This window comes from Pristiophorus japonicus, chromosome 8 (genome assembly GCF_044704955.1).
Source record: "Pristiophorus japonicus isolate sPriJap1 chromosome 8, sPriJap1.hap1, whole genome shotgun sequence".
Classification (NCBI taxonomy): Eukaryota; Metazoa; Chordata; class Chondrichthyes; family Pristiophoridae; genus Pristiophorus; species Pristiophorus japonicus.
In genome coordinates this window covers 179,171,249-179,184,334 of record NC_091984.1, presented here as the reverse complement: position 1 = coordinate 179,184,334, position 13,086 = coordinate 179,171,249, and the positions used below count along the sequence as shown (strand labels likewise).

At 43.2% G+C, this 13,086-nt stretch overlaps 1 pseudogene; it reads left to right on the top strand.

Moving 5' to 3' along the window:
- Positions 1–4,336: 4,336 nt before the first annotated feature.
- Positions 4,337–12,518, top strand: LOC139268242 (immunoglobulin lambda-1 light chain-like; annotated as a pseudogene).
- The last annotated feature ends 568 nt before the right edge of the window (positions 12,519–13,086 follow it).

Genomic DNA, 13,086 nt, shown 5'->3' with positions numbered 1-13,086 from the left:
AAGTACATTATGAAATATTAGTTGACAATGGTTGCTTTAAGATGGTGAAGAGTGTGCTGGAGCACATGGTGTGCTATCTTATTTACCCTGGTGACGTTGGTAAAGTTCTTCTGGCAATCTTCGAGGTCCCAGTCAGAAATTCTGTATCATTTTCTGTTCCTGAGTGTGACGTCCTGCCATCTTGTCTGGGTGTTTGATGCAGATGTTCCTACTCTCGACATAATTCTTGATTACCGAGACATGCACTGAAGTTATGTGCGAATCATTGGACTGAGCCAAACACTGCTCCCTTCTTACCTGGTTGTCCTCACTATGATGCTGATGTGCATAGTTTTTGCCGTCTTTGTTAAACGCAGCACTCCAGCATCCTACACATGTATTAAGCTGGATTCATACTAATGACTACTCCAAAATATAAGCAATGATCTGACCCGTGAAACTCTTGTGCATCGATCATCAGGAATTTCCTGGAGCTCCTCCTACTCCACGACGGTAATTTCGGTGGATGTTCAGCAGAAACCCGTCATGTAAATTTGCAGAGTGAAATTGGTCTTGGATCATAGTGCAAAACAGGCAACAGGAACTGGTTAGCCGTTTTTACACCACGCTGAAATTGACTGTCAATTCACCAAACTGTTTTACTCTATCACCGAAGACCAATTTCATCCCCGGGTTTCCATCGAACTACCGCACAAGCTGTGGTGGAATGTTAGAAGCTGAGAGGAAATTCCCAATTAAGCTCTCTGGTTGTCTTGATATCACGCCAGAAATACTGCTCTATCTCCTGTGGCCTATCCTTTATTTAATAAACAGATCCGAGAAACTATCAGACAAAGTTATATCTTACAGATGTTTATTAATTAATGATAATGCAGAAATAGTAGATGCATTGGTTGTAATCTACCAAAATTCCCCGGATTCTGGGGTGGTCCCAGTGGATTGGAAACTGCAAATGTAACGCCCCTATTTAAAAAAGGAGGCAGACAAACAGCAGGAAACTATAGACCAGTTAGCCTAACATCTGTCATTGGGAAAATGCTGGAATCCATTATTAAGGAAGCAGTAGCGGGACATATGGAAAAGCATAATTCAATCAAACAGAGTCAGCATGGTTTAATGAAAGGGAAATCATGTTTGACAAATTTGCAGGAGTTCTTTGAGGATGTAACGAGCAGGGTGAATAAGGGTGAACCAGTGGATATCATGTATTTGGATTTCCAGAAGGCATTCTCTAAGGTGCCACATAAAAGGTTACTGCACAAGATAAAAGTTCACGTGTTTGGGGGTAATATATTGGCATGGTTAGAGGATTCTCTAACTAACAGAAAACAGAGAGTCGGTATAAATGGGTCATTTTCCTGTTGGCAAAGAGTGGCTAGTGGGGTGCCTCAGAGATTGGTGCTGGACTCTCAACTATTTTATCATCATAGGCAGTCCCTCGGAATCGAGGAACATGAGTTCTTAGGTGGCTATACAGTCCAATACGAGAACCACAGTCTCTGTCACAGGTGGGACAGATAGTCGTTGAGGGAAGGGGTAGGTGGGATGGGTTTGCCGCATGCTCTTTCCGCAGCTTGCGCATGATTTCTGCATGCTCTCGACGACGAGACTCGAGGTGCTCAGCGCTCTCCCAGATGCACTTCCTCCAATTGGGGTGGTCTTTGGCCAGGGACTCCCAGGTGTCAATGGGAATGTTGCACATTATCAGAGAGGCTTTGAGGGTATCCTTGTAAGGTTCTGCTGCCCACCTTTGGCTCATTTGCCGTGAAGGAATTCTGAGTAGAGCGCTTGCTTTGGGAGTCTTGTGTCTGGCATGCGAACTATGTGGTCTCCCCAGCAGAGCTGATCAAGTGTGGTCAGTGCTTCAATGCTGGGGATGTTGGTCTGGTTGAGGACGCTAATGTTGGTGCGTCTGTCCTCTCAATTTGTAGGATCTTGTGGAGACATCATTGATGGTATTTCTCCAGCGACTTGAGGTGTCTACTGTACATGGTCCATGTTTCTAATTTATACAGTGGGGCATGTATTACTACAGCCCTGTAGACCATGAGTTTAGTGACAGTTTTGAGGGCCTGGTCTTCAAACACTCTTTCCTCAGGTGGCTGTAGGACCCAGAGCCACACTTATCTATTCACACTGATCTCTCAGGGGAAACGCATGGCCCTCAACCTTGATACCACAGGGTAATTCTAGGCACGCAGGAGGAATGTCCACCAGGCAGTAGTATGGTCCATGCATTTATTATGTTGTTGACGTCCTTTACAGGAGAGCAGGCAAGCTCATTACCTTTGGAATCACAGCAGGGACAAAAAATGTTCGGGGCATCCAATTTTCAGGGATTCGGGTTTCCACAAAGGCTGCAATAGATGGCACTCATGTTGCTTTGCAAACTACCACAGAAAATCAATTCAGTTACATCAACACGAGGCGCTTCGTATCCCAGAATGTACAGCTTGTGTGCGACAACATGCAGAGAATCCTTCATATCAACACTCAATCTGATGGAAGTTGTCATACCTTCCTACTGCATGGTTCACCTCTCCATTTCGTCAGGTTTCAGGGCGTGGGTCTGTTAATCACATCCATGAATGGCTTCTTGGTAACAAAGCCTACCACGTCCATGATTATTCTCCTCATAAGGTCTGCCCGAAAACAGCACCGGAACACAGCTCGGAGGCTAGTGCCTCTACTAAGTTAATCGTTGAGAGGACAATCAGGGCATTAAATGCAAGCTTTACTGGGCAGATTTGGAGAGGATTTGCAATATGATCCAGATCGTATTTCATAAATAAGTTACAGCCTCTTCATCAGAGCACAAACATCAGTCAAGTCTGCCATTCACATCACCACATGACCTCCTTCTAATTTTCAATAAAGACACATTCCCTCAAGCTACTACTTTTCCTACAACAGGACAACACTTCAGCACCATTTGCCTCTACACGAGGCTGACAATGAACACCACCTGGGGAATTATTCAGCACCAAATATCTACACCCTTTCGTGTATGGCTAGAACCACCATTAAAAATACAGTGCAATGACAGTGCACGATCTATTTTAATACAATGAAATCCAAAGTGCACATAATCCAACTTATTCTGTCCTAACATTCTCCATCTCCTGGGTACCTACACGTGCCTTCCTTTCACCATTCCAGTGCTTCTCTTGGGTGCAAACTGAGGTTCAGAAGAGATTTTAGAGTTATCCATGTCAGGATTTGCTATTAAGGAAGCAGTGTAATCCCAGTGCAAGCTCTTGAGTTGGAATATCCCTTAACCGAGGGTTGGTGAACTTCTTTGGCAATCGTCGGCAATTCTGGGTGTGGTAGAGTGGGAACCCAGTACCAGTGCCCCCCCCCCCCCCCCCCGCCACACTTTTCCAGCTGGTACGTGACAGCCCTGTCAGGTTTTCAGGAATGGTTATTCTTAAAAGGCTTTCTGGTACAGACATCCGCAAATCTCTGCCTCTTTAATTCAGTTTCCCAAGGTGGGCTTGGAAGTCCTGATCAGAAATTCTGTATTATTTTCTGCTTCTGAGTGTCACGTCCTGTTACCTTGTCCGGGTGCTTGATGCAGATGCTATACCTAGCATCACAATTCTTGAAACAAACATCGCTGAGTCATTCACTGAAGTTATGAGAGTTAATTGACTGAGCCAAGCACTGCTCCCTTCTTAATTGGTTGTCCTACAATATGAAGCTGAAGTGTATAGTTGTAACAGTCTTTGTTAAACGCTGCACTCCAGCATCCTATACATGTGCTACACTGGATTTACATTAATAACTACTCCACTTTGTATGCAGAGATCTAACCCAGGAAATCCTTGTGCCCCTACAACCAAGAAATTCCTCAAGCTCCAACTACTCCTCGACGGTAACTTCAATGGATGTTCAGCAGAAACCTCTCGTGGAAACTGTGTCCTAGCCTTTATTTTAAAAACAGTTCCGAGAAACTATCAGACAGATGTTTATCAACTAATCAATTTATCTGCAGTAAATGTTGGTTCGAGGAACTTCGGCTCCATGTTGATGAGCTGGATTCCGAGCTGTGGACACTGCGGCATATCAGGGAGGGGGAGAGTTACCTGGACCCCGAGTCACACCCATTAGATTAATTAATTCAAATTTGGTCCAGGGACAGGACAGTGTGACTATGAGTGGGGCAGGTAGGGTGCAACAAGAGGTAGTGTCAAACAGGTACGATGTTCTTGCTTCCTGTGTGGACGAGGGCAGGGACTGCTAGGAGGATGAGAAAGCTGACCACAGCACCGTGATACAGGGGCCCATTCAAATGTGTGTGTGTGGGGGGGGGGGATTGTGGGGGAGTAGCTTCAGCATGATTGAATGGATTAGAGTTCTCATTGCACTGATGCTCAATCTCCATGGTAAGTACAGGCCATAACCTTCATATCGCTGCTGTAAGGGGATAAAATATTGTCACTAAAGTGGGAGACAGACAGACAGACAGATGCTCCCTAAAAAGGATACTGAAGGTAGTGAGTTGATCTGACACATGGCCCAGATTGTATGTAAACTCATTTATGTATGTAAAGCACGCTTATACACTTGCTTGAATGGGGTTTATGAATGGGAAGCAGCAAAGCTTGATCTGTTGTACTAACGTTGGTACAGACTCATGGAAACTTACATATTCAGTACAGAACAAGGAGAGTAAAATGTTTGGGAACATAGGTTATAGCAGCATGAGAACAGGATGGTTTGACTGGTAGTTTTGACTAGAGTTCTTGGGAGAGGTATAAGGAGGCACCAGTCTGGAAAACAAAGTTAATCAACATGTCATGAGCAACTGAGGCAAAGTTGACACAACTGAATAACACATTCCAGAAGGGTGACATGTGATGGGAGATGGACAGGTGGGGGAGCGACACTCGGAGCCAGTCTGATGAGGGTCGACGAATCGATGTAACTTCGTTAATAACAGTAAGTCAATCGATGGTTTTGTAGGAGGGTCACACACCTCAAAAAACTGCATAATTGTAATCGTAAAACCTCTGATCGGAGAAGTGTTCATCGGAGCCCTTCCCCTGTATGCTTGAATAAAAACTGGTTGAACCGAGGTTTAGTCTGAGTGATTCTGTAGTCGCTATACAGTCAGGCGGATGCTGATTCCTTATATCAGTGAGTCCACATTGAGGAAGAGGTCTACTTTTTATCCCAACACTGCTTTTTACATTGCCCTGATTTGTTTGTGCTTGAGTTTAACGAACCTGAATTACAAACAATATTCACAATTGCATGAGTGTAACTGATCGATAAATTGTTAATTCACCAGGTACAAACGTGGATCCTGTTCTGACTCAGCCACTGTCCATCTTAACCTTCCCAGGGAAAACCGTCACGATCATGTGTGCCCTGTCCTGAGGCAGCATCGACAACTATTACACGAACTGGCACTGGCAAAAACCCGGCCGTGTCCCTGTGTAAGTTTGGTATCAAAGATACCACAGGTTCGGGAATTCCAGATCGATTTTCTGGGTCTGTGGACCCATGGACTAACAAGATGCATTTAATCATCACCAACGTGCAGTCCGAGGACGCCGCTGATTATTACTGTGCTGCGAGATTCTCCAATGCCGTTATATTCATTTTCGAGAGAAGAACGAAGCTGAATTTGGACAGTAAGTTAATTATTTGTAAAGGACTCTAACATTTGCAACATGACTAACAAAATGCCAAAACTTACTTTAAATCATTGGCTTGGTAGATTGAATTGATGTGAACCAAGATTATTGCTCTCAAAATATATTCATACAGAGCTTGTGAATAAGCATACAGTAATGAAGAGGTAGCCGGGCGCCCGATTTTCCGAGGGTATCCAGGCCCTGGAGAAGGTACAAGGGGAATTGATTAACCTGATACCAGTACTGATGGTATGTTGCCTCCCTGGTGCAAGGGTCAAGGATGTCTCAGAGCGGATGCAGGACATTCTGAAAAGGGAGGGTGAACAGCCAGTTGTCGTGGTGCACATAGGTACCAACGATATCGGTTAAAAAACGGGATGAGGTCCTATGAGACGGATTTAGGGAGCTAGGAGCTAAGTTAAAAGTAGGGCCTCGAAAGTAGTAATCTCAGGATGACTACCAGTGCCACGTGCTAGTCAGAGTAGGAATCACAAGATAGCTCAGATGAATACGTGGCTTGAGGAGTGGTGCAAAAGGGAGGAATTCAAATTCCTGGGACATTGGAGCCGGTTCTGGGGCAGGTGGGACCAGTACAAATCGGATGGTCTGCACCTGGGCAGGACCAGAACCAATATCCTAGGGGGAGTGTTTGCTAGTGCTGTTGGGGAGGAGATAAACTAACATGGCAGGGGGATGGGAAACTATGCTGGGAGACAGAGGGAAATAACATGGAGAGAGAAGCAAAAGATAGAAAGGAGAATGGTAAAAGTGGCGGGCAGAGAAACTCAAGGCAAAAAACAAAAAGGGCCACATTACAGCAAAATTCTAAAGGGGAAAAGTGTGTTAAAAAGATAAGCCTGAAGGCTCTGTGCCTCAATGCAAGGAGTATTCAGAATAAGGTGAATGAATTAATTGCGCAGACAGCAGTTAACGGATATGATGTAATTGGCATCACGGAGATGATGGGGAATTGGTATGGGTGGAGCTGCGGAATATCAAAGGGCAGAAACCGCTAGTGGGACTTGTGCACAGACCAACAAACAGTAGTAGTGAGGTTGGGGACAGCATCAAACAAGAAATAAGGGATGGGTGCAATAAAGGTACAGCAGTTATCATGGGCGACTTTAATCTACATATCGATTGGGCTAACCAAACTGATTTCCTGGAGTGTATTAGGGATGGTTTTCTAGACCAATATGTCGAGGAACCAACTGGAGAGCTGGCCATCTTAGACTGGGTGATGTGTAATAAGAAGGGACTAATTAGCAATCTTGTTGTGCGAGGCCCCTTGGGGAAGAGTGACCATAATATGGTAGAATTCTTTATTAAAATGGAGAGTGACACAGTTAATTCGGAAACTGGGGTCCTGAACTTAAGGAAAGGTAACTTCGATGGTATGAGGCATGAATTGGCTAGAATAGACTGGCAAAGGATAAAGGGTTGACGGTGGATAAGCAATGGCAAATATTTAAAGATCACATGGATGAACTTCAGCAATTGTACATTCCTGTTTGGAATAAAAATTAAAACGGGGAAGGTAGCTCAAGCGTGGCTAACAAGCGAAATTAAGGATAGTGTTAAAACCAAGGAGGAGGCAAATAAATTGGCGAAAAAAAGCAACAAACCTGAGGACTGTGAGAAATTTAGAATTCAACAGAGGAAGACTAAGAGTTTAATTAAGAGGGGGGAAATAGAGTACGAGAGGAAGCTTACAGGGAAGATACAAACTGACTGCAAATGCTTCAATAAATATGTGAAGAGAAAAAGATTAATGAACACAAACATAGGTCCCTTGCAGTCGGATTCAGGTGAAATTATAATTGGGAACACGAAATGGCAGACCAATTGAACAAATACTTCGGTTCTGCCTTCACGAAGGAAGATACAAATAACCTTCTGAATGTATTAGGGGACAGTGGGTCTAGTGAGAAGGAGGAACTGAAGGATAACCTTATTAGGCGGGAAATTGTGTTAAGGAAATTGATGGGATTGAAAGCTGATAAATCCCCGGGGCCTGATCGTCTGCATCCCAGAGTACTTAAGGAAGTGACCCTAGAAATAGTGGATGCATTGTGATCATTTTCCAACAGTCTATCGACTCTGGATCAGTACCACTTTTTAAAAAAGGAGGGAGAGAGAAAACGGGTAATTATAGATCGGCTAGCCTGACATCAGTAGTGGGGAAAATGTTGGAATCAATCATTAAGGATGAAATAGCAGCACATTTGGAAAGCAGTGATATGATCAGCCCAAGTCAGCATGGATTTATGAAAGGGAAATCATGCTTGACGAATCTTCTGGAATTTTTTGAGGATGTAACAAGCAGAGTGGACAAGGGAGAACCAGTGGATGTGGTGTATTTGGACTTTCAAAAGGCTTTTGACAAGGTCCCGCACAAGAGATTGATGTGCAAAATCAAAGCGCATGGTATTGGGGGTAATGTACTGACGTGGATAGAGAACTGGTTGGCAGACAGGAAACAGAGAGTCGGGATAAACGGGTCCTTTTCAGAATGGCAGGCAGTGACTAGTGGAGTGCCGCAGGGCTCAGTGCTGGGACCCCAGCTCTTGACAATATACATTAACGATTTACATGAAGGAATTGAGTGTAATATCTCCAAGTTTGCCGATGACACTAAACTGGGTGGTGGTGTGAGCTGTGAGGAGGACACTAAGAGGCTGCAGGGTGACTTGGACAGGTTAGGTGAGTGGACAAATGCATGGCAGATGCAGTATAATGTGGATAAAGGTGAGGTTATCCATTTTGGGGGCAAAAACATGAAAGCAGAATATTATCTGAATGGTGGCAGATCAGGAAAAGGGGAGGTGCAACGAGACCTGGGTGTCATGGTTCATCAGTCATTGAAAGTTGGCATGCAGGTACAGCAGGCGGTGAAGAAGACAAATGGTATGTTGGTCTTCATAGCTAGGGGATTTGAGTATAGGAGCAGGGAGGTCTTACTGCAGTTCTACAGGGCCTTAGTGAGGCCTCACCTGAAATATTGTGTTCAGTTTTGGTCTCCTAATCGGAGGAAGGACGTTCTTGCTATTGAGGGAGTGCAGCGAAGATTCACCAGACTGATTCCAGGCTGGACTGGCATATGAGGAGAGATTGGATCAACTGGAGTTTAGAAGGATGAGAGCGGATCTCATGGAAACATATAAGATTCTGACGGGACTGGACAGGGTAGATGCCGGAAGAATGTTCCCGATGTTGGGGAAGTCCAGAACCAGGGGACATAGTCTTAGGATAAGGGGTAGACCATTTAGGACTGAGATGAGGAGAAACGTCTTCACTCAGAGAGTTGTTAACCTGTGGAATTCCCTGCCGCAGAAAGTTGTTGATGCCAGTTCATTGGATATATTCAAGAGGGAGTTAGATATGGCCCTTACGGCTAAAGGGATCAAGGGGTATGGAGAGAAAGCAGGAAAGGGCTACTGAGGGAATGATCAGCCATGATCTTATTGAATAGTGGTGCATGCTCGAAGGGCCGAATGGCCTACTCCTACACCTATTTTCTATGTTTCTATGTTTCTATGTTTACTGCGCTGTGTTAGTTACGAGAGAACACGAGTGAATCTCATTTCACGATGCATGCGTTATGATTTGCTGGAACTGTTCATAGCTCTGGTCCATTCTGTTACAGCAAGATGAAGAAAAAAAATCACTGATCGGTCAGTAGGTAAACGGACTACATAAATTGAACGTTATTGCTAGAAGAAGGAAGGGACAGATTACGATATTTGCTTTAGCCCAGGGACTGTTTCCCTCTGCAGTGTCCTCCCTGTAAGAGTGGGATGAGCGGAACCATGGCGCTTAAATGGGAAGTGGAAAAACATTTGAAAAAGGAAAAACAAATGTATGGGAAAGGGACTAAGTGGACATGTCTTTCAAAGGACGGATCGGCCTTTTTCTGTGCTGTATAATTCTATGATTCTACGAATCTCACATAGTCTGTCAGACCAGTTTAAAGCCGACCCTTATAGCCCCACTCAAAAGGCTAAAAGCACTCAATCAACACTTTCACGCAATACCGCTTTCATTCCACTTGAAGCACTGCCGGGATTTAATCAACCTTCTTGGATTGAGACTGCGGGAGGATAATGTGACGACTTGCTGTAACTCACTCCCATTCGTCTCCAAACTCAGTGAAAACCGTTCAGTGCAAGTTCCTCAGTCCTACATATCGCATGAATCCCCGATAACTATCGTAAACCAAAGCAAAATACTGCGGATGCTGGAATCTGAAATAAAAACAGAGAATGCTGGAAATCTCAGCGGGTCAGGCAGCATCTGTGGAGAGAAAAGGTCACTGACCTGTCAATGTGTTCTGTCTTCCCTCGCCCTTTCAATGCTTAAGAATAAACTCTTTTCGAACATTCGGCAGTTCTGGCGAAGGGTCGCCACTCGAAACCTTAACTCTGTTTTTCTCTCCACAGATGCTGCCGGATCCGCTGAGATATCCAGCATTATCTGTAACTATAGTAAACAGACTTTGCTCTAAATTCAGCTAGTGATAAACATCAACACTGATCGATTTTCTCCAGAACACAGTAACAAACCTCAATGATTGAAAGGATGTATGTGTCTTAACAAGTCAAGTGCTCATTATCTTCCCATCCGATCAATTGTGTGCGAATGCCTCGGAATAGATTGTCAGATTTTTTCACCTGCTTTGTTTTCACTCAATTGCGCTTTGCTACTGGTGCTGTGGTTAGTGTCAGTGAGAGGAATAATATTGCAGCAATTGCGGATACTCTATCGCTATTTTAACTTGGTTATTCGACTACATCACGGTGAAACGGGCTAACAGGTGATATGAAATAGAAAAATGCTCCATAATATTACCAGTTGTTCCTTTTACGAATATATATCTGGTATAAAAGCCAGTGTAAACAGAGTTCATTGTAAAACTCTTCCGTTTAGACCATATAAACTGATAGTAAATCCCGCTCAATAATCCCACAGAACTCCAAATGTTTCAGTATCAGAATGTTCAGTTAAACTCTGGAGGATGCAGGGAGATTACACCAACTGTGAGAATAGAACTTGGCGGCATTGCCAGACTACTCGCAGACTGAGACTCCAAATTTTAATGTAAAGAAAGCAACGCGTAATTGTCGGCTCCAGGGCGAACCTCGCAGAATGGTAATAGATTGTTAAACCAACCCGGGCAAACCTGATATTCGTGAGCCGCGCCGATATAGCTGGCACTGTACCTCAATGCCAGAATCAATTTTAACGGCCCAGCTTCCAATTCTAGTATTGAATAAAATAATAATGTTCCAGCCCTTTCTTTGATGGTTTACGTTACGTAAACGATGTTACCGAGGGTTTGTCATTGGCAGCTGTGCTCGTAACATATGGTCGATGGGAACGGTCATTTAAACAGATACGAGATTGTATCAGACTTGCTTCACAATTCTTACTCCGGGTTATATTTCATTGTTATTATCAGGGGAATATTTCTATTTAATAATAAGAAAGAATAAACTTGCATTGATATGTGGCGCGTACAACGACCTCAGGATATCTCAATGCGCTTCACAGTCAATTAGTATTTTTAAAGAATAGCCATCCTTGCAATGTAAGAAAGCCGGAGTCAATTTGCGCACAGCAAGGTCTCACAAACAGCAAGGTGATAATGACCAGTTAATCCGTTTTACTGATGTTGGTTGAGAGTTAAATATTGCCCAGGATATTTTTTGCTTCATGACTTGCATATTGAGGTTATTATTGGAATATAATGATACAATGTGGATACAATTGTTTACAATAACCGACGTTATTTGTTGGAAACTCTTTCCCTTTTAATGAAAACGTTTTATTTGTGAAACTCTGACCCCAGAGATTCCCCAAGAGCATATTTTGAATGTGATAGAACAGTCTTCTGGAGTTTCACACAATATATTCACCGTCGGTCGGGGCGGGAAACCTTGTGGAAACGCGAGCCGAGCAGAGCGGCTGTGGCAGTAATTGGGCAGAAATCCAAATATTTGTCCAACATTCACCACCTCCATCAGAAGAATTGCAAAATTGGAGACTGAAGCAAACAATCGAGATTAAAGGCAAATTGATTAGAATCGAGTGTTCTGAGTTAAATATTACAGAATCTTTAATGTCAGCAATGGTTCTAATATTTATCCCAAATTCGGATTCATGGCTTTTGACCTTTTTTCGAAATCCTGAGCTCACTGTTTGTAATAGATTGTGTCAGACCAGTACATTCAAATGTAATACTGTGTCCCAGTATTATTTTTATGTTTTTATTATATTCTGAACCCATTATTTCGTTCAGATTGAATTTCCTTTTAAGGATTTTGTATCACTTCCTTTCCATGTAGGGAAATTAGGAACATCTTCTCAGGTTCTGCATTTTTTAGAACTGTGGTCTCCAGTGGTTGTAAAATTGACACTAATTAGGTTCCGTTTTATTAAATTCCTCCTAGCTTTGTAGAGTGATGCCGAATTTTAAAATGTTTGTAGAAAGTAAAACATCGATTGCGACTTTTATGTCAATTAAGAATGGATCTTTTTTCCTTTGTTTCTGCTTTTCAGATCCGCGGGCCCCCTCGGTGTCCGTTCTTCCGCCTTCATCGGATCAAATCGCAGCAAAGAACAGGGCGACCCTGATGTGTTTGATAAACGGCTTTAACCCGGGCGCTGCGGAGATTGAGTGGACTGTAGATAGTAGTGTGAGAGGGAATGGTGTTGAGACCAGTCGTGTCCAGCAGGAGATGGACAACACGTTCAGTGTGAGCAGTTATCTGTCCGGCCTCAGAGTGTTACTCACATGAGCTTTACTCCTGTTTTGTTAAACACCAGACTCAGGCAAACTCGCTTCAAACAAGTATCGCCAGATCCAGCTGTATCTGATTCACAAATCGTATTGATTGATCTATTGTACCATTAGTAAAGTTTCTTTAAAATTACATTCCGGTAATCATCTATTATATATTTGATTTTAAGTGGAACATTTCAAATCACAACAGATGTGCAGTTAGTCCGCTGCATCCCGCTTTCAGTATTTTACAGTGTGTTCACCTTGAACTGATCAAATGTCAGTGTAACGTTACAAATACCGCAGTGTAATAAAATGACTCTTCCATTATCTCAGCTGGTAATATTCTTTTCTGTCCGTTAGCACTGAAGCAGTTCATGCCAACTTTCTAAATGTGACTAAATCGTGAGGTTTTGCTTTTTGTGACGATCTGCACATTTTATGCAATTTCAGTGAAATCAGAGAGATTAGTTACACGATGGATGATTTAAGTTAACAGTTCGTGAAAATAATCTTACAACATAATTTTAAAAATAGTCCTTGCTGAACTTTGTCCGTGTGATGTAGGAACTGAACCATATGTCCGTTTTTATGACACGGATTCAAAGCACGTGGTTTACGTTCTTCTAAATCATCTTGTTACCCAAATTCAGGGAAAACCTG